At 45.2% G+C, this 18,799-nt stretch overlaps 1 protein-coding gene across 1 annotated transcript in view; it reads left to right on the forward strand.

Moving 5' to 3' along the window:
• The window catches only part of LOC148538795 (bifunctional heparan sulfate N-deacetylase/N-sulfotransferase 3-like), a 298,794-nt gene that overhangs the window by 87,293 nt on the left and 192,702 nt on the right, over nucleotides 1-18,799 (forward strand). The window lies entirely within an intron of this gene.

Below are 18,799 nucleotides of genomic sequence, written 5' to 3' on the forward strand. Positions count from 1 at the left end.
CAAAGTTGGTAAGATCAGTTGTATGATTTTCCTTGAAATTCTTCATAAGATATGGTCAAATTGTGTACGATTGATCATTAAGATCATAGGATAAGATGCATAGAAGTGTATCACATCGTACACGATCAGTTGAGATCTCTCTGCAAAACCATCTGATCTGCGATCCAACTAGACGACAGCGGGGACGCGCATCCAGGTTGCAGAAGACTCAAAATACGATTGGTCTGTCCAACCTGTAGAAACTGTCAAAATCGTGTTAAATATCATCCCGTGTATGGCCACCTTTACATTACCAGGTTTTTGCTCCAACCAGCCCACTGGTTGGAAGGTTGGACAGATGATTTTAAGGTGTATAGCCAGATTTAGAGTTAACAGTTCTGTAAGTATAGCACTATGTTATATAACAATTACATACAAATGCACCTTTTGTGTTCATGTTACATTACATTATATGTAAAGATCATTTGTCCCAATTTAATATTCGTTTATTATTTAAGCTCTATTTTTATTTAAACCAATTAAATTATTAGAATTACTAAATCAAATCATATATGCATTAATTATGGATCTTCATATTAACTCATCATTTACTCCATCATATTGCAGAAAGTCACCATGTAACTTTTCAGCATAGGTAATTTTTACATAAATTTGTGCCACCAAATTATGTTTTGTTATTCAAACTTTTTTTGTAGAACTACAAATTAATGAATCAACTAATATAATTTAAGAGTTAATAGTATATAGATTGTTTGGGGGAGCTAAAAAAATTCATTATGTGCTTAGTGTATGCAGTACATTACAATTTAGTTATGTAATGACAGATTTTAGTAGTGGGAGAAGAGCAAGAGAGTCCCTGAACCTAGAAGCAGCCAAGGTGAATGTTTTACAGTGTGGTTTGACAGAGGAAGATAAAGGTTTAAAAAGAAGTGGTGAAGGAATGGAGAATGCATGCAGGAAGATATTGAGAAATAGGAGATTAACGTTTTGTAAATAATATAGAGAAATTATAGAAAACTGAAATATAGACTGTGGTAGAGTTGGAGGAGTGATTCCTTGAAGCTGCATTTAGGACACATTATAGAAGGGAAACCTGTCAAAATAATAAGTGAAGACAATGCAGTTGTGAAAGTGACATAAAATGACCCATGCATGATAGTTGTATTACCAGAGCTCTTATAAAGACAAAATGGATTTATTTTAACAATACCTTTGGGCTCATTCGTTTTCTTAAGACACACCCTTCCACATTAATCCATATGTAGACTTTAGTGACATGCATCTCTTTACACCTGGAGACGCAGAATGCATTGGCACATGCAGGGGGGGTTCTGAGTACCCAGAAACTCTCAACAAAACAGTTTTTTTTTTCAAAGATGAAGACAGCCTTGTCTCCATCTCTGCACCGGCAGTGGGCCACCCACGACCGTGATTGGAGATGCCGCACATGCACATCAGCTCCTCAGACAGAGCTCTCTGAACAGGAGAGTTCTTTGGAGTGGATAAAGATGGCCAAGGGAGCTGATGCACATGCCCAGCAGCAACAGCTCTGCTCACATGCTTGGCGGAATGCATAAAAGCATATTTTGCAGTCAAACCTCCAAAAATGTATTCTGGAGCTTGGATGCAGTGGTCAAAGCCATCTTTAGATGGTGTTACCCAATAGAATGCATGCTTGTGTGTGCAGGGGCGCAGAGAGGGGGAGGAGCGGGTACTAATTACCCAGGCCTGGGCTTGCTCTAGGGATATGGTGGGGGGCGTGGTCCGGCACCACTCCAACCTCCCTCTAACCTCACAGCAGCCCAGCACATGCTCGCAGCTGCTAAGTGATCACACTGATTGCACCCCCCTGGCTTTGTGCCGGGCTGAGGGGGCTCACAGTGCCCCCCTCCCCAGCACACAGCGTTGCAATTTTTTTTTTTAAATGGTGGGCAAATAAAGGTTAAGTAAAGGCATGTTCATGCAAGTACAACTCAACTATAGGTGATACGCTTGTCATGAATATTATTTGTTACTGGTGCTGGTGGGTGGTTCAAAATTACACCATCCTGATGATGTCTATTAGTAGCATTATCTACCTGCTCCTGAATAATTGACTCCTCCAGCTGAACAAGCTAAGGATAAAACAACAGATGTCTGTTTTTATTTTAACTTAATTTTATTTTTATAATTGCTGCTGTACAGTACATGAATTTAATTACATTTAAAATGGAAAATGTACCTATCATTTATTAATAATACTGTAAAGACATTATTCTCTCTTCTGTGAATGTCACTTTATTTTATTTTTATATTGTATACAAATAGGGCAATATTATTTACCACTAGCACTGTCAAGCCATATATTTATGTTATGCCTGGGACATATAGTACTGTTTTTGAGCTGAACGTATCTTATGCAAATTTGCAGAGTTTTTGTGTGTCTTTTCCTTATGTATGTTCTTATCACATATGCATCTAACTATAAATGAGCCCTATTGTATTAAGAAAAACATTTGAAATTATTTAGAACTAGCTGGGCTACCTGACGTTGCCCAGGTTGAAGAATGGACCTTGAAGTACATCTGCAGCCTTCATTTGTTTACATTCCAGACCAACATTGGGGATCATAGCATATGAAAATGTGCTAGGAGGAAATTAGTAACGGTCAGTGCAGGTACACTGCTCTTCCATTGGAGCGCTGCCTACCCCCCACTGCTACATATCAGCCTGTGCCTTCAGATCAGTGCAGTTTTAGGCACTGGAAGACATCCTGAGCGAACTTGCTTAAATCAAAATCAGAGACTTCATGGCCTATTTCATAAGCACCATGTAGACCTCCATGGCCCTAACAAACTTCAAACATAGCCATAAACCTAATCCTGGTCAAAATACACTACTATGCCAAATTTGGTGGAGCTAGGTACAAGACTCTGGCCGTGTATAAAGGACAAACAGACACACACACACACACACACACTTTCTCGCCTATTATATAGATAATTTGCATTATATACACATAATATTATTGAAACTAGCTGAAAAGTGCACTCAGCTTTAGCACTATTTACTGTACGCATGTAGTCCATAAAACAAGTTAATTGCATGACTTAATTTATAGTAGCAGCAATATCTTTCTAATTACAAAATACGCTATAGCAACAAAAATAAAAAGATTTGTTAAAAACCATTTAGCACAGTCAAAATATATATTTTTTTCATTCCATTTCTTTACATCTGGTTAACGACCTTTCCTGTTAATCTGTGTAGTTAGAAATATTCTTTGCTAGGCTATTCTCAGGCTGTCGTCTGAATCAATTAAAAGCCAAAGAAAAATTGGCAACTCAAATACAAAACAAAAGATCCATATTTGTCAAAGTGAAAACAACAATATTCTAGCTTTTGCCATGTTATGTTGTTTTTGGAAGCAAAGTGTTATGAGCTCTGAAGATTACCCTGTCTGTAAGGCTCCCACAGCGAACATCTGACCTTTCCTATGGATGTAGCTGCTCTTGGCTCTATGATCAACATTTAGTACTAGATGCGGTGATAAAAAGCTGTTTGCCGAAAGGAGGAGACTATAAAAAGGCCAATGTCCCCGGTGATACTGACAACTAAAATGGGATATAGCATTTTGTCCATGCACAATTGAAAGGAGAAACATATATATTAAGTAAAGCACCTCTATAACTCTACAATGTACTCTTTATTAATGAGATTTAATAGAAAAGATGAACAGAAAAATAAATGTATGTAGTCATCATCATTGCTGCTGTATTGTTATATTATTTTTCATAATGACAGTCATTTCTTAAACAATAAACCTCATTTCAACAGAACTTTTTCTGAATTATAGAGACATCATTCCCAATGCTCTGTGAATATGCTAGTGCTAATATTACAGACGTCAGAAATATCATTATGAAGTTTTCATACTCTCTACATGCCACCACTGATGATAGTTAAAATGGATAGATGACATAATACAGAGGCAAACACAATTCAAATCAGTCATGATAGCACCGATAAGCCAAAAAAATTATCATTTATATTTTTGGGAAATGGAACTTTTAAGGTGAGCAACCGTTTTGATCAGCTACCACCATCAAATGCAAATTAGAAGTATCCAGTTGATGCATGTATCGTCATTAGTCAAATAAATAAATGATATTCCTTTGTCTCTGCCACAAACTGTTGAAACTATTTTATGTACCTTTTACTTCTCTACTTACACATGGCATTTTGTACATATGTTCTCCGCTTTTAGCTGTCATTCCTTATACAGTGACTTCTGGGGAAAGCATGTAGCAGCTGGTATATGTATCACAGTGCAATTAACATGCGACGGGCATACTGATGATATGAACAATCTAAGTCATTCAGTGCTACCAGTGTCTTTGCTATGGGTAGTGCTTCCTCGGTGATCAAAACTCTAAGATAATTGACCCATGGGTGCAATGCTACACATCTTTATGTATGTCCGTCCTATTCTGAGTTGAACACAAATTGCCTGGGTCTGTCATTTTGTGAAATTGACCAATTTGGGATGGGAACTGGGTGGCAACAATGCAATCGCACTTAACCGCAGGTATGAAGGTATGAGGCATTAGGTCATATGTTTGTTTTTGTAAACAAATTTCATGGGAAATCTCCCAAAAGTAGATATTTTCGGGGGAAACCCAGAAAATTTAAGCATCTCTTGATGTCTGCTGCATTTCCTCTGTTTCCAATAACAATAACAGGACACATAGGTCTCTATAGCAGTTGTTATAGTGTGAAAATTACCCCTGGTAGCTAACACCATCTTTAGATGGAGTTAGCCAATATAGCCAGTGATCGCACAATTTACCATGAGAGGGATCTCTAAGATCCCTCTCCAGTAATGGACATGTGCAATCTGGCAACCACGCATGCGCAGTAATGTCCCAGGAGTCGTGCAGCATAAAGTGGTCACATGAGCAATCACTTTACTTTACACATCTAGGAGCCCTTGTCCCTGGATGTGTTCTTTATATATCTGGGCAGAACATCATTTATTACTGCTGTGAGTGAAACCTGATAATTAATAAATATGACTTAGTGGTAAGATGTTTAGACCTAAATACGTTATATAAAGTACTGTATATTTTCTAATGTTTTGTCTAAAAGCAACTTAGGGGCCAGTGTGTTCTATATCTTTATTCTAATCTCTAGACAAAGCTATATATATTTTGGGGTTAGGGGCTATGTTAAAGTCTCTCATCATTATTAACAAATATTTATGTATTTTTATCATTTCATTACATATTGTTTATTTGAAAGAAACCTGTCTTAAATTTGGTGCACACATTTATGCTACAGTAATATTTTAGTTTTGTAGCTTACCTGCTATTATTGGACAATGTATCTCCCAGTTTGTCCATTATTGTTTGTTGTAATGTAAATTAGACTTTTGTATGTTAGAATAGCTACAGTAGTATATTTTCACAGTATTGAGAATGAAATAGAAAATTTATAATTTGTATACTGTGGTGTGACAAGAGAAAAAAATAGTTTCCTGTTTCAAATGTTATGTTGCCTTTTTGTTCTGAAAAAGTTTTTGGAGCAATTCTCAATTTGTTGGATGAATTTTGTCCCATAGCATCAATGGACATGTGTCACACGCCGGCCTGTAGACCCCAGAATCAGATCCCGTCGCTTACCTGTGCGGGCGCTGACCCGCGCTGTCTTCCGGCTCCCGCGCTGTACGCTGCTGTCCTCTGGAGGGTCCCGCTGCTGTGCTGCTCCCACGCCGGCTCCTGCTCACGGCTGGTCCCCGCTGACTACCTCCAGGAAGCGCTGTCCTCCGGTCCATGGGCGCGGCCATCTTGGATTGCCCATGTGACCCCACTTCCACCAATGAGGAGCCTTCTCCTTCTCTCTCAGCCTGTCAGCTCCCAGTGTCCACTATAAAAGGATCCCCAATGCTCACACAAGTTGCCAGTGCAACTAGTTTCTTAGTTTAGCTAAGTAGCCTTCCCACTGCGCTCCAGCCGCTCCATGTAGCCGCTCAGCTACCAACGTCTACCCACGGCTATCCAGCCGCTCCACATAGCCGCTCAGCTACCAATGTCTACCCACGGCTATCCAGCCGCTCCACGTAGCCGCTCAGCTACCAACGTCTACCCACGGCTATCCAGCCGCTCCACGTAGCCGCTCAGCTACCAACGTCTACCCACGGCTATCCAGCCGCTCCACGTAGCCACTCAGCTACCAACGTCTACCCACGGCTATCCAGCCGCTTCACGTAGCTTCCTAGCTATCTCGTTACTGCCGCATTCCTCAAACCCCTGTCAGTCCGCTGCACCCTCTCATGCGGAGAAACTTCATTAAGCCAAGCCTCCTCCAGCGAGCGTCTGTGCCAAATAATACAGATCCAAGGCCCAGTCCGGGAACACAGCTCCTAAATTCCACGCTTGTGACAGTTTGCACTGGCCCGATGGACTCGGCAAGTGGTCAAGGATCTGGGATAGAAGCCTCGCAGGATGTACTATCCCGTCTGGAAAGACAGGAGACCTCTCAGGCTCAGCTGATCCAATTTATCCAAGATATGTCGTCACGCCTGGACAACATCCAGTCCTTACTGGCTCATCCCGCTCCCGCTGGCTCCCAAGCCGCCTCTCCTCCTGTGGTGTCACCTGCTCCTCCGGTTCTATCTCCCGCTCGTCTTCAGCTCTCCCCTCCGAGCAAGTTCGATGGCAACCCCAAATTATGCAGGGGTTTTTTAAATCAATGCGAAATCCAATTCGAGCTACAATCCGCCAACTTTCCGACGGCCAGAACCAGGGTGGCATATATCATCTCTCTACTCTCTGGCCAAGCACTCGATTGGGTCTCGCCCCTTTGGGAGAAGTCGGATCCCCTGCTCTCCAACTACCCCGAATTTGTTGCTACATTTCGCAAAATCTTTGATGAACCCGGAAGAACCACCTCCGCATCAGCTGATATTCTACACCTCCGTCAGGGCAGCAGGACCGTCGGCCAATACGTAGTCCAGTTCCAGACTCTGGCTTCAGAAGTCAATTGGAACGAGGATGCCCTCATCGCTGCCTTCTGGAGTGGCCTTTCTGAAAGGCTCAAAGACGACTTAGCTTCCTGTGACCTTCCAACCAGTTTGGATGGGTTAATCTCCCTCTGCAACAAGGTGGATCTCCGTCACAGGGAGCGTGCCTTGGAAAGAGGCAGATTTGATCGTGGAAGGCCACGACCAGTTTCCCGCTTACCCTCTCCTCCTCTGGGCGAAGAACCCATGCAGGTCAACCGCTCTCATTTATTGGCTGAGGAGCGTCAGAAAAGGCGGAGGCAGAACCTCTGTATGTACTGCGGATCTCCTCAACATTTAGTTAAAACTTGTCCCATTCGTCCTGGAAACGCCTCCCCCTAACTTATGAAAGAGAGGTTAAGTTAGGAGTTGCCATTGAATCACAAAGGAAGTCTGATTCCACCATCCAGGCTCATTTAAAGTGTCCTCGAGGTTCCAAAGCTGTATTAGCTCTCCTGGATTCCGGAGCGGCAGAGAACTTTGTCACTACTGAATTTGTCCAGAAGCATCAAATCCCCATGGAAGCGTTGCCTCGAGTCATCACTTTAACCGCCATCGATGGTAGTCGCATTTGTAGTGGAACCATCACCCATCGTACAACACCACTTAAACTTACCATTGGGGTGCTCCATTCCGAACAACTATCCTTCCTAGTGATTCCCAAAGCCTCTCATTCTTTAGTCCTCGGATTACCCTGGCTACAGAGACATTCACCTCAAATCAATTGGACCACCTTGCAAATAATCTCCTGGGGTTCCAATTGCTTCAAAGGTTGCCTTCAGCGGGTAATACCTATCAGATCTTCCATTGTACGGGATTCTACAGACCTGCCCAAAGCCTACGATGGGTTTCAGGACGTCTTTTGCAAACAGAGCGCAGACCTGTTACCTCCCCATCGTGATTGGGACTGTCCCATAGATCTGATTCCCGGGAAGAATCCTCCTAGGGGCCGAACCTATCCTCTATCTCTCCCTGAGACTCAGGCCATGTCGGAGTACATTACGGAAAACTTAAATAAAGGCTTCATTCGACCTTCCACGTCTCCAGCAGGGGCTGGATTTTTCTTCGTAAAAAAAAAAGATGGTGGCTTGCGCCCGTGTATTGACTACCGGGGTCTTAATGAAATAACTATTAAGAATCGCTACCCTCTTCCTCTCATCACAGAGTTATTTGATAGAGTCAAGGGAGCCACAGTTTTTTCCAAACTCGACCTAAGAGGAGCCTATAATTTAATTCGTATCCGTCCAGGCGATGAATGGAAAACGGCCTTCAACACCAGGGATGGGCACTACGAGTATCTCGTTATGCCCTTCGGCCTCTGTAATGCTCCGGCCGTCTTCCAGTTTTTCGTCAATGAAATCTTCCGGGACCTCTTGTACAAGTGTGTGGTCGTTTACTTAGACGACATTTTGATTTTTTCTCAAGACCTCCAAACTCATCGAGACCAGGTCAAACAAGTCCTTCTGAGGTTGCGGTCCAATCAACTGTTTTGCAAATTAGAGAAGTGTCTGTTTGAGGTCTCAAGTGTACCATTCCTGGGATACATTATCTCCGGAACAGGCCTTCAAATGGATTAATCAAAACTACAAGCCATTCTTGATTGGTCTCTTCCTTCTTCCTTAAAATCCATACAAAGATTCCTAGGATTTGCCAATTACTATCGCAAGTTTGTAAAAGGTTTCTTGACTCTGGTAGCTCCGATTACAGCCCTCACCCGCAAGGGAGCAGATCCAACTATATGGCCCGTCGAAGCTACCTCTGCATTTCAACTTCTTAAGCAAGCCTTCATCTCCGCTCCCATCTTAAAGCAACCAGACTCCACCCGGCCCTTTATCCTGGAGGTGGATGCATCCTCTGAAGGTGTCGGTGCAGTGCTCTCCCAGCGATTTAAAGATGAAAAACTTCATCCCTGTGGTTTCTTTTCCCGGAAGTTTTTGCCTGCAGAGAAGAACTACACCATTGGAGATCAAGAGTTACTCGCCATGAAACTAGCCCTCGAAGAATGGCGATATCTTCTAGAAGGAGCTCATTACCCCATTACCATTTTTACTGACCATAAGAACCTCCTTTATCTTAAATCTGCAAATTGCTTGAACCCTCGTCAAGCCCGGAGGGCAATGTTTTTCTCCAGATTTAATTTCAAAGTCTCCTATCGCCCCGGTTCACAAAACCTCAAAGCCGACGCACTCTCCCGTTCCACGACGAGCAACCCTGATCTACCCATGGAGCAGCCCCAACCAATCTTGAATTCCGCTTCCTTCGCCTCTACTCAACTATCTTCTATACCCCCGGTTGGGAAGACTTTCGTCGCTCCGGAACTCCGCAAGAGGTTACTGCATTGGGCTCATGCTTCCCGGTTCTCTGGTCACCTGGGTATGGATAAAACCCTAGAATTTATCCAGCGGTCAACATCCTCGAGTGCCAGATTTCCCTCTTCTTCCCACATTAGATGTGCCTGCGGCCGAAATGTCCCTTCAACGATTCTCCAACATCTGGGAAAAGGTTAGTTCCTCTCTGACTAAAACGTCAGCCCGGTACAAGAGATTTGCTGACCGCCAAAGACGAGCGATTCCAAATTTCCGACCTGGGGATATGGTCTGGCTCTCTACCCGAAACCTAAGACTCCGAGTACCCTCGATGAAATTTGCTCCGCGATTCATTGGTCCATTCCCAATCATCAAAGTCCTGAATCCTGTGGCTTACAAGTTAAAGCTTCCTCCATTTCTTCGCATTCCAAGTTCCTTCCATATTTCTCTTTTAAAACCACTAGTCTTAAACCGATTTCAGAAGGTCCTGCCTAAAGCTTCTAGTGTTCAAACACAGCAGGGAGAGGAGTTCGAAGTTGACAGAATCTTAGATTCCCATTGTCGATACAACCGTCTTCAATACCTTATCGACTGGAAGAATTATGGTCCGGAGGAACGAATCTGGATAAATGCCTCCGATGTCCATGCACCCTGTCTGGTCAAAGCGTTCCATGTGAAATTTCCTCAAACCAAGGAAGTGTCCGGTGGCCACTCTTGAAGAAGGGGGTACTGTCACATGCTGGCCTGGAGACCCCAGAATCAGACCCCGTCGCTTACCTGTGCGGGCGCTGACCCGCGCTGTCTTCCGGCTCCCGCGCTGTACGCTGCTGTCCTCTGGAGGGTCCCGCTGCTGTGCTGCTCCCACGCCGGCTCCTGCTCACGGCTGGTCCCCGCTGACTACCTCCAGGAAGCGCTGTCCTCCGGTCCATGGGCGCGGCCATCTTGGATTGCCCATGTGACCCCACTTCCACCAATGAGGAGCCTTCTCCTTCTCTCTCAGCCTGTCAGCTCCCAGTGTCCACTATAAAAGGATCCCCAATGCTCACACAAGTTGCCAGTGCAACTAGTTTCTTAGTTTAGCTAAGTAGCCTTCCCACTGCGCTGCAGCCGCTCCACGTAGCCGCTCAGCTACCAACGTCTACCCACGGCTATCCAGCCACTCCACGTAGCCACTCAGCTACCAACGTCTACCCACGGCTATCCAGCCGCTCCACGTAGCCACTCAGCTACCAACGTCTACCCACGGCTATCCAGCCGCTCCACGTAGCCACTCAGCTGCCAACGTCTACCCATGGCTATCCAGCCGCTCCACGTAGCCATTCAGCTGCCAACGTCTACCCACGGCTATCCAGCCGCTCCACGTAGCCACTCAGCTACCAACGTCTACCCACGGCTATCCAGCCGCTCCACGTAGCCGCTCAGCTACCAACGTCTACCCACGGCTATCCAGCCGCTCCACGTAGCCGCTCAGCTACCAACGTCTACCTACGGCTATCCAGCCGCTCCACGTAGCCACTCAGCTACCAACGTCTACCCACGGCTATCCAGCCGCTCCACGTAGCCGCTCAGCTACCAACCTCTACCCACGGCTATCCAGCCGCTCCACGTAGCCGCTCAGCTACCAACGTCTACCCACGGCTATCCAGCCGCTCCACGTAGCCACTCAGCTACCAACGTCTACCCACGGCTATCCAGCCGCTCCACGTAGCCACTCAGCTGCCAACGTCTACCCACGGCTATCCAGCCGCTCCACGTAGCCATTCAGCTGCCAACGTCTACCCACGGCTATCCAGCCGCTCCACGTAGCCTCTCAGCTACCAACGTCTACCCACGGCTATCCAGCCGCTCCACATAGCCACTCAGCTACCAACGTCTACCCACGGCTATCCAGCCGCTCTACGTAGCCACTCAGCTACCTACGTCTACCCACGGCTATCCAGCCGCTCCACGTAGCCTCTCAGCTACCAATGTCTACCCACGGCTATCCAGCAGCTCCACATAGCCACTCAGCTACCAACGTCTACCCACGGCTATCCAGCCGCTCTACGTAGCCACTCAGCTACCTACGTCTACCCACTGCTATCCAGCCGCTCCACATAGCCACTCAGCTACCAACGTCTACCCTAGGCTATCCAGCCGCTCCACGCAGCTTCCTAGCTATCTCGTTACTGCCGCATTCCTCAAACCCCTGTCAGTCCACTGCACCCTCTCATGCGGAGAAACTTCATTAAGCCAAGCCTCCTCCAGCGAGCGTCTGCGCCAAATAATACAGATCCAAGGCCCAGTCCGGGAACACAGCTCCTAAATTCCACGCTTGTAACAACATGGAGCTGTTGTGGTCTTTCTGTAGGAATAGATGTTCTTTATTGTAAAGGATTGTGAATATTACTGTTGATAACAACAATATTAATAAAGGAATTTGACAGATCATTGTTCTCTGTTTAATTGAGGACTGTACAATTAGAATTAGGTACTGTATATTGTGTGCAAAGAGGTAAAATAGTAACTGAAATAGTTCAAGTTGAGACCTAGAGGTTTTTGTCGAAGGATGATTTGTAAATTTTAGCATACAGTACCTCCCAACAGCAGGACAGTGGCATAGCAAAATTGGGACATGACCACACCTCCATTGGGCATGGGGCCTTACTCAAAGATGTACGATAACCCAATGGTTAGCGCACATCTCCAATGTTTTAGTGTCTGTTCATGCCCCTCCAATGAGGCTGGGCACAAATAATTAGTACCATCATCCTTTTTGGCACCCTTGAGTACAACATCTCCCAATGGTACCCCCCAACTAAGGCCAAACGTTTTGATCATGGGACAGTCCTCTAAAATCGCAACTGTCCTATCAAAAATAGTTGGGAGGTATGTTTTTATTGACAGACACAAATATTAGATTACATTACTCCAGAGTTGCCTACCCTCCTGAATTTTGCAGGAGTCTCCCGAATTAAGGTGGGAGCTCCTGTCACCCCGCAAAGGAGGCTGAATCCCCCGCATTCACAGCCTTGCATAAAAATCCGGATTGCGCATGCGCAAATCCGGAGGTAAAGGGGGCGGGGCCTGAGCTTAGGATGCAGGGGGTACTCGCCGGGTGCAGGGAGTCAGGAGTGTGGCTGCTACTGGCCTGGAGGTCTCCTGGGCACGCCTTCCCCTGCACACAGACTGTTACTGGGAGAGAGTGATGCTCCCAGAATTTTCTGGCCAGCCTGTGATAACGGAGGGGAGAGGAGCCGACACCGGAGGACAGGTAGTGGACACTGAAGACAGAGCCGAGGAGCTGCCTGAGACTGTGAGTGTTAGAGCTCACTGCAGCTCCTGCCAGATGTATTCATATCAGTGCCGTGGGGGAGGGAGATCTATTACTGTGTATGCGTGTGTGTGTGAGACTGTGTGATGTGTGTGTGGGAATCTATTCAAGTGACTGTGTGTGTGGTAATCTATTCATGTAAATGTATGTGTGTGTGTGTGTGAGAGAGACTGGGTGTGTGTGTGGGAATCTATGCGTGTGTGTGTGTGTGTGTTGTGTGTGTGTGTGTGTGTGAGAGACAGACTGTGTGTGTGAGAGACTGTGTGTGGGAATCTATTCATGTAAGTGTGTGTGTGTGTGTGAGACTGTGTGTGTGTGTGTGAATCTATGCATATAAGTGTGTGTGTGAGAATGTGTGTCTATGGGAATCTTCATGTAAGTGTGTGTGTGTGGGAATCTATGCATATAAGTGTGTGTGTGTGTGTGTGGGAATCTTCATGTAAGTGTGTGTGTGTGTGTGTGTGTGTGTGTGTGTGTGTGTGTGTGAGAGACTGTGGGTGTGGGAATCTATTCATGTAAGTAAGTGTGTGTGTGTGTGACTGTGTGTGTGTGGGAATATATTCATTTTAAGTGTGTGTGTGAGTTTTTGGGAATATATACGCCCATAGGTGGAACTACACACGCCCTTTGGGTGGAGCAGACCATGCCCCCACAATGGTGCGCCATCTACAATCTCCCTCAAAGTCATTTTCAAAAGTAGACAACAGGGGTGTATCTAGGGGTCCGAGCGCTCCTGGCAAAGTAATGGACTGGCGCCCTCCTCCCCCGCATATTTTTTGAATAATTACTCTGTACTTATAGCATCTCTACAGCTAGCCCTCCTTCTGCATGCCTAGCCAACCACCATGTTTTATCAGCCAGCACCCCCTTCTGTTTCTTTAGGCAGACCCCTTTTTATCTCCCCAGCATCCCCATCCTGTCTACTCAGTCCCACTTCTGTCTGCCCAGCCATCAGCCTCCTGTCTCCCCAGCCATTAGCCTGCCTGTAATACTGGGCTCCAGTCCCTGGCCCCCCAGATCCAGCCCCCTGCTCCAGTTCCTGACTCCCCGCATCCAGTCCCCGGCTCCAGACCCCGGCCCCTGCCATCCAGCCACCAGTCCCCCACAGCCCACAAATTCTTACCGACTTCTTCAGCCTGCAGCTCGGCGGCTCCTCAGTGCAGCAGCAGAGATGAGGCGCACATGATGTCATGACGTCACGCATGCCTCATCTCTGCTGCTGCTATTGCTGCACTGAGGAGCCGCCGAGCCACAGGCCACGGATGGCACCCCCGGATGACGCCCCCCATTGGCCAATACGCCCCTGGTAGGCAAGTATACATTACTCATAGTTTGGTGAAGTCTAGTTAACAATCAGAATGTGCGACAAAACCTGTAAGCAAAAAGGGAAAAAACTTTTTGAGTATTGGAGATTGAGTTTGTTGTTTCTCCTCTAATTATAATATTTAAGTCCTAGGGGATTCATAGGACCTTTTCTGGGTAGTATGTAATGGTAGCCACTCAGCTGCCAACGTCTACCCACGGCTATCCAGCCGCTCCACGTAGCCATTCAGCTGCCAACGTCTACCCACGGCTATCCAGCCGCTCCACGTAGCCTCTCAGCTACCAACATCTACCCACGGCTATCCAGCCGCTCCACATAGCCACTCAGCTACCAACGTCTACCCACGGCTATCCAGCCGCTCTATGTAGCCACTCAGCTACCTACGTCTACCCACTGCTATCCAGCCGCTCCACATAGCCACTCAGCTACCAACGTCTACCCTAGGCTATCCAGCCGCTCCACGCAGCTTCCTAGCTATCTCGTTACTGCCGCATTCCTCAAACCCCTGTCAGTCCGCTGCACCCTCTCATGCGGAGAAACTTCATTAAGCCAAGCCTCCTCCAGCGAGCGTCTGCGCCAAATAATACAGATCCAAGGCCCAGTCCGGGAACACAGCTCCTAAATTCCACGCTTGTAACAACATGGAGCTGTTGTGGTCTTTCTGTAGGAATAGATGTTCTTTATTGTAAAGGATTGTGAATATTATTGTAAAGGATTGTGAATATAGGGGATTCATAGGACCTTTTCTGGGTAGTATGTAATGGTAAGTTTCACTGGGTAGCCTAATTTGTATAGGATATTATTTTCCCTCATAGCTGTCGTTACCAGCCTGTAGCACGTTATTTCAGAAGAAGAAGGTGCTTTGTAGCGGTCTTGAAAAAAAGATTTGAAGCATTTTATGGCAGCTCTTAACACACTCCTCAATTAGTTTTAACCTTAGAAAAGTCATATATAAAATCAAAAGATTTACTTTAATATAAATACAAATCAATTAATACAACACATATCATACAGAAATAGTAGAACTCCAAATTCCATATAGTCTCTAAATAAATGAATCATACCAGATATCATCCTTATGATAGTAAATCTACATACAGTATGCCCATTTGCACAGTGCATCTTGCATATAAGCATACAGTAGTGTGCATGTGCTACAAATGGATGCACGCAAGTACAGGTGAACTAGAGTCGTACGCATTTCCATCACATCTGAACTTGAGACCTAAATTGTGGACGTAGGCAAAGGTCGGTGAGGAAGTGTTTGTACAAATACATCCTATGCGGAGTTGTACATAAATCTAGTATATGGTACAAGAGGTATTAACTCTGCATATGGGCAAATTTATATCTTAGAGCAATCTACAGTACAGCAAGTCCAATATACTTCCAACTCTGCATCAGGCACATATTGAAACTGTTGTAATTCCTACACCGTTCACCTGATTTGGATGTAATTACCCTCAAATTAAATCTGAAAGTCTGCAGTTAAAGCACATCTTGTTTGTTTCATTTCAAAACCATTGTGGTGGTGAATAGAGGCCAAAATATGAAAATTCTGTCAATGTCCCAATATTTATGGACCTGACTGTATATATATATATATATATATATATATATTATATTATATTATATTATATATTTATATTGCCATTACATACTCATTTAGCTCTGAGTTATTAACTGTCTTGTGGCTATGGATTTGATATTATTTTATATTTTATCATTTTATTCTCCTTGCAAGGCTACATACTGTCACAATTTCCAGGTATTTTCTCTTTGCTTTGAGAGAATGAGATCATTTGGTCAGTTGTAAAAGGTGAACAAGGCAGGTTTATTAGAGCTTGAGTGCACAGTGTACAGTACAGTTTTCAAGCTGAGCTAGACACAAGTGATGTGACTGATTAAACTAGAGATGAGCGGGTTCGGTTTCCAGAGATCCGAACCCACCTGAATTTAGCAGAACCGAGTCAGATCCAAGCAGGCTTGGATGTTCCCGCCTTACTCGGATCTCTCAAATCGAGGCAAAACCATAGAGATGAAATCTCGCGGTTCACGAGCTTTCGTCTCTATGATCAATGTAGTATATAAGGGACCACGCGACGGACGCCATTTCCCTCCGGCTGTGGAGACTGAACAGGGAGGGGGGGATAGTGTAGGGCTGGGAGAGGTGCTGGTGCTGTCTGCTGTGGCCTGGGCTGGTGACTGCTGATCCATTCTGGGCTGGTGCCTGTGACAGCTGTCACTGTGCTGTCTGCTGTGTCCATCTGGGCTGTTGCTGATCCATCTGGGCTGTCTGTGCTGTGTCCTGGGCTGGTATTTTTCATGTCTGATGTGTCCATCTGGGCTGCTGCAGAACTGTAGATACATCTGGGCTGGTGCTGTGTCCATCTGGGCCCAAGTTCTGGACTCAAAAAAAAAATCTATATATATTGTCAAAAAAAAAATCAATCAAAGTGTCTTTTATATTTTTCTGTGTGTGTGTGCGTGCGTGTTAGGCTTAACCGCAGTACCGCACAAGATCCACCGAGCAACTATCATCTTTGCACAGTCCTCAACTCTATTAATAATTATATCAATTAGTTTTGAGCCAGCAAGCTGGATGCAACCTTTTGGCCCTTTAACTAGATGAAAAAAATCAATATTGTGAGCTGCGAGGTTTCCAAAATTGACTGGAAACGAGTGGAAATAAATGTTATTGAGGTTATTAATACTGTAGGAACAAAAAAAGGCAAATTTTATGTGATTTTAGCTGTTTTTTAAATTTTTTAAGAAAAAATCCAGATCCAAAACCAAAACACGAAAACAAAACACCAAGGAAAAAAATCCAAAACCAGATTCAGATCCAAAACCAGGGGAGATCCAGATCCAAAACCAAAACACAAGGGTCGGCGCACATCTCTAGATTAAACAGAAAAAGATTTGTAATAAGACAAGATTCTGGTATAATCAAACAAACAAGAACAGTTTGGATATGCAATGATTTACCAACAGGAAAATCAGCAAAAAAAATAAATGGCAATACCCTCAAACTGCACAACTGATTGCTGCACATTCACTAGCAATTTAGCCAGAAGGGGGATCCAGGAGAATGGTCAGGAGATACCAAGAGTAAGAGACAGAAGATGCACAGTACAAAGTCTGCAGGCAATAGTGGAGTCCAGATAAGCATGGTCAAACACAGGGAATCAATCATATAAAAGCAGGGTATACAAGAGACAAGTACATTGGAGCACAATACATTACCATCTGTGCACACTGGAGCACAGATGGTAATGTAATCATCAGGCATTGGGTGGAACTGAGAAGTATGTTTAAATAACAGTCACAGGTGCAGCTCATTATGGGGTCCATTCATTATGTTAATTATCACAGGGCGGGACGGCCCGTGATAATTGAGTATCCAACTTGCTGCGAGTAGCAGCAGTGAATAAAAAGTCACCAGAGCAATTCAACATTGCTTCGGTGCGGTGACAGTTGATTCGAAAATGATAAATGGACCCATAAGTGCTCAAACAGGTAGATTGCATATGGAGCAGCACCTCTGGTGGAGTTTGGTACTGCAGGCAGATTACAGACAAGGAGAGCAGCACCTTTGATGGACAGAGTTTACTGCAGCTACTGTACAAATGGTTCAAAGAGAGCAACACCCCAGATGGACAGCAGTACTGCAGTGGATTTGGTTTGGGATGTAAGTGATGTAAATAGGTCATTATGTGATGCTACTAGCTCCTCCTTCTTACTCTCATTGCATCCTTTGCAACTATATAATTATGAGATTTTAGTATTCACCTTCAATGTTATGTCTAATTTTAGAGTTGCTATTAATAGCTGCATTGTCCACACATCTGATCCATATGATTCTACAGGTATTGAGGATGTGAAAAGATTGGTGCTAGCTTGTAGCATCAATTATAGAAGGTAATCTTCTATTTCAGAGTCCACAGTGTTTGATGGCTTGTCTTCAGAGCTTACCAGAGATCCAGTGGAAGGAGCTAGGCCACAAATACATACTGATGATTAGTTCACCCCACTTGTTGATCTTGTTGATTGGATTTAGGGGTAGTATTCATGAAAGCTTGGAGGGAGATAAAATTGTGAGAGATAAAGTAACAACCAATCTACTCCTAACTGTCATTTATCAAACACTGCCTGTAAAGTGACAGGGAGCTGATTGGTTGGTACTGTGTCTCTCACAATTTTATCTCTTTCCAAGCTTTCATGAATACCCTCCATTCCAGAGTTGGATATACAGGTATCTTGTGTCTTTTCCCACTGTTCATGCTACAGAACTGAGGGTCTCATTCAGACCCGCTCGCAAGCGCTGAGCACTCCCAAGCGGGTCGATGTTGAAGCCCTGCGCATGCGCAGCGGCCGCACTGCACGTGTTCAAGCCCAGGAGCGAGAGAGAAATTCTCTCACTCCGGGGCTCACTACAAAAGGGGCGGCTGTCGATGGTGATCGACAGCTCGCACCGTTTTGTAGGCAGGTGGGGGGGTGGCTGTCTAAATGGAGGCGTTCCCGAAGGAACGCCTGCCATTTGGGGATGGCCCCACTGACATCACTCATGATGTCAGTGGTGAGCTTCCGGCTCTATTAGAACTGAAAGCTTACTGGGGCTTGTGGCAGACGAGACCTTACAACAAGGGTCTCGTCGCAAGCCCTGATGGTCACGATGGTCTTGACCATTGCGACCATCAACCTGGCTGCTTTCTAAAGCTGTGGGTGGTCACCCACAGCTTAGCAAGCGGCCAGGAGGCCGGCTCATTACAGAGAAGCATCTGCCCTCATTCAGAGTGAGCGCTGGCATTTTGTGA

This window comes from Taudactylus pleione, unplaced genomic scaffold, assembly GCF_031769625.1.
Source record: "Taudactylus pleione unplaced genomic scaffold, aTauple2 ptg000036l, whole genome shotgun sequence".
Lineage (NCBI taxonomy): Eukaryota > Metazoa > Chordata > Amphibia > Anura > Myobatrachidae > Taudactylus > Taudactylus pleione.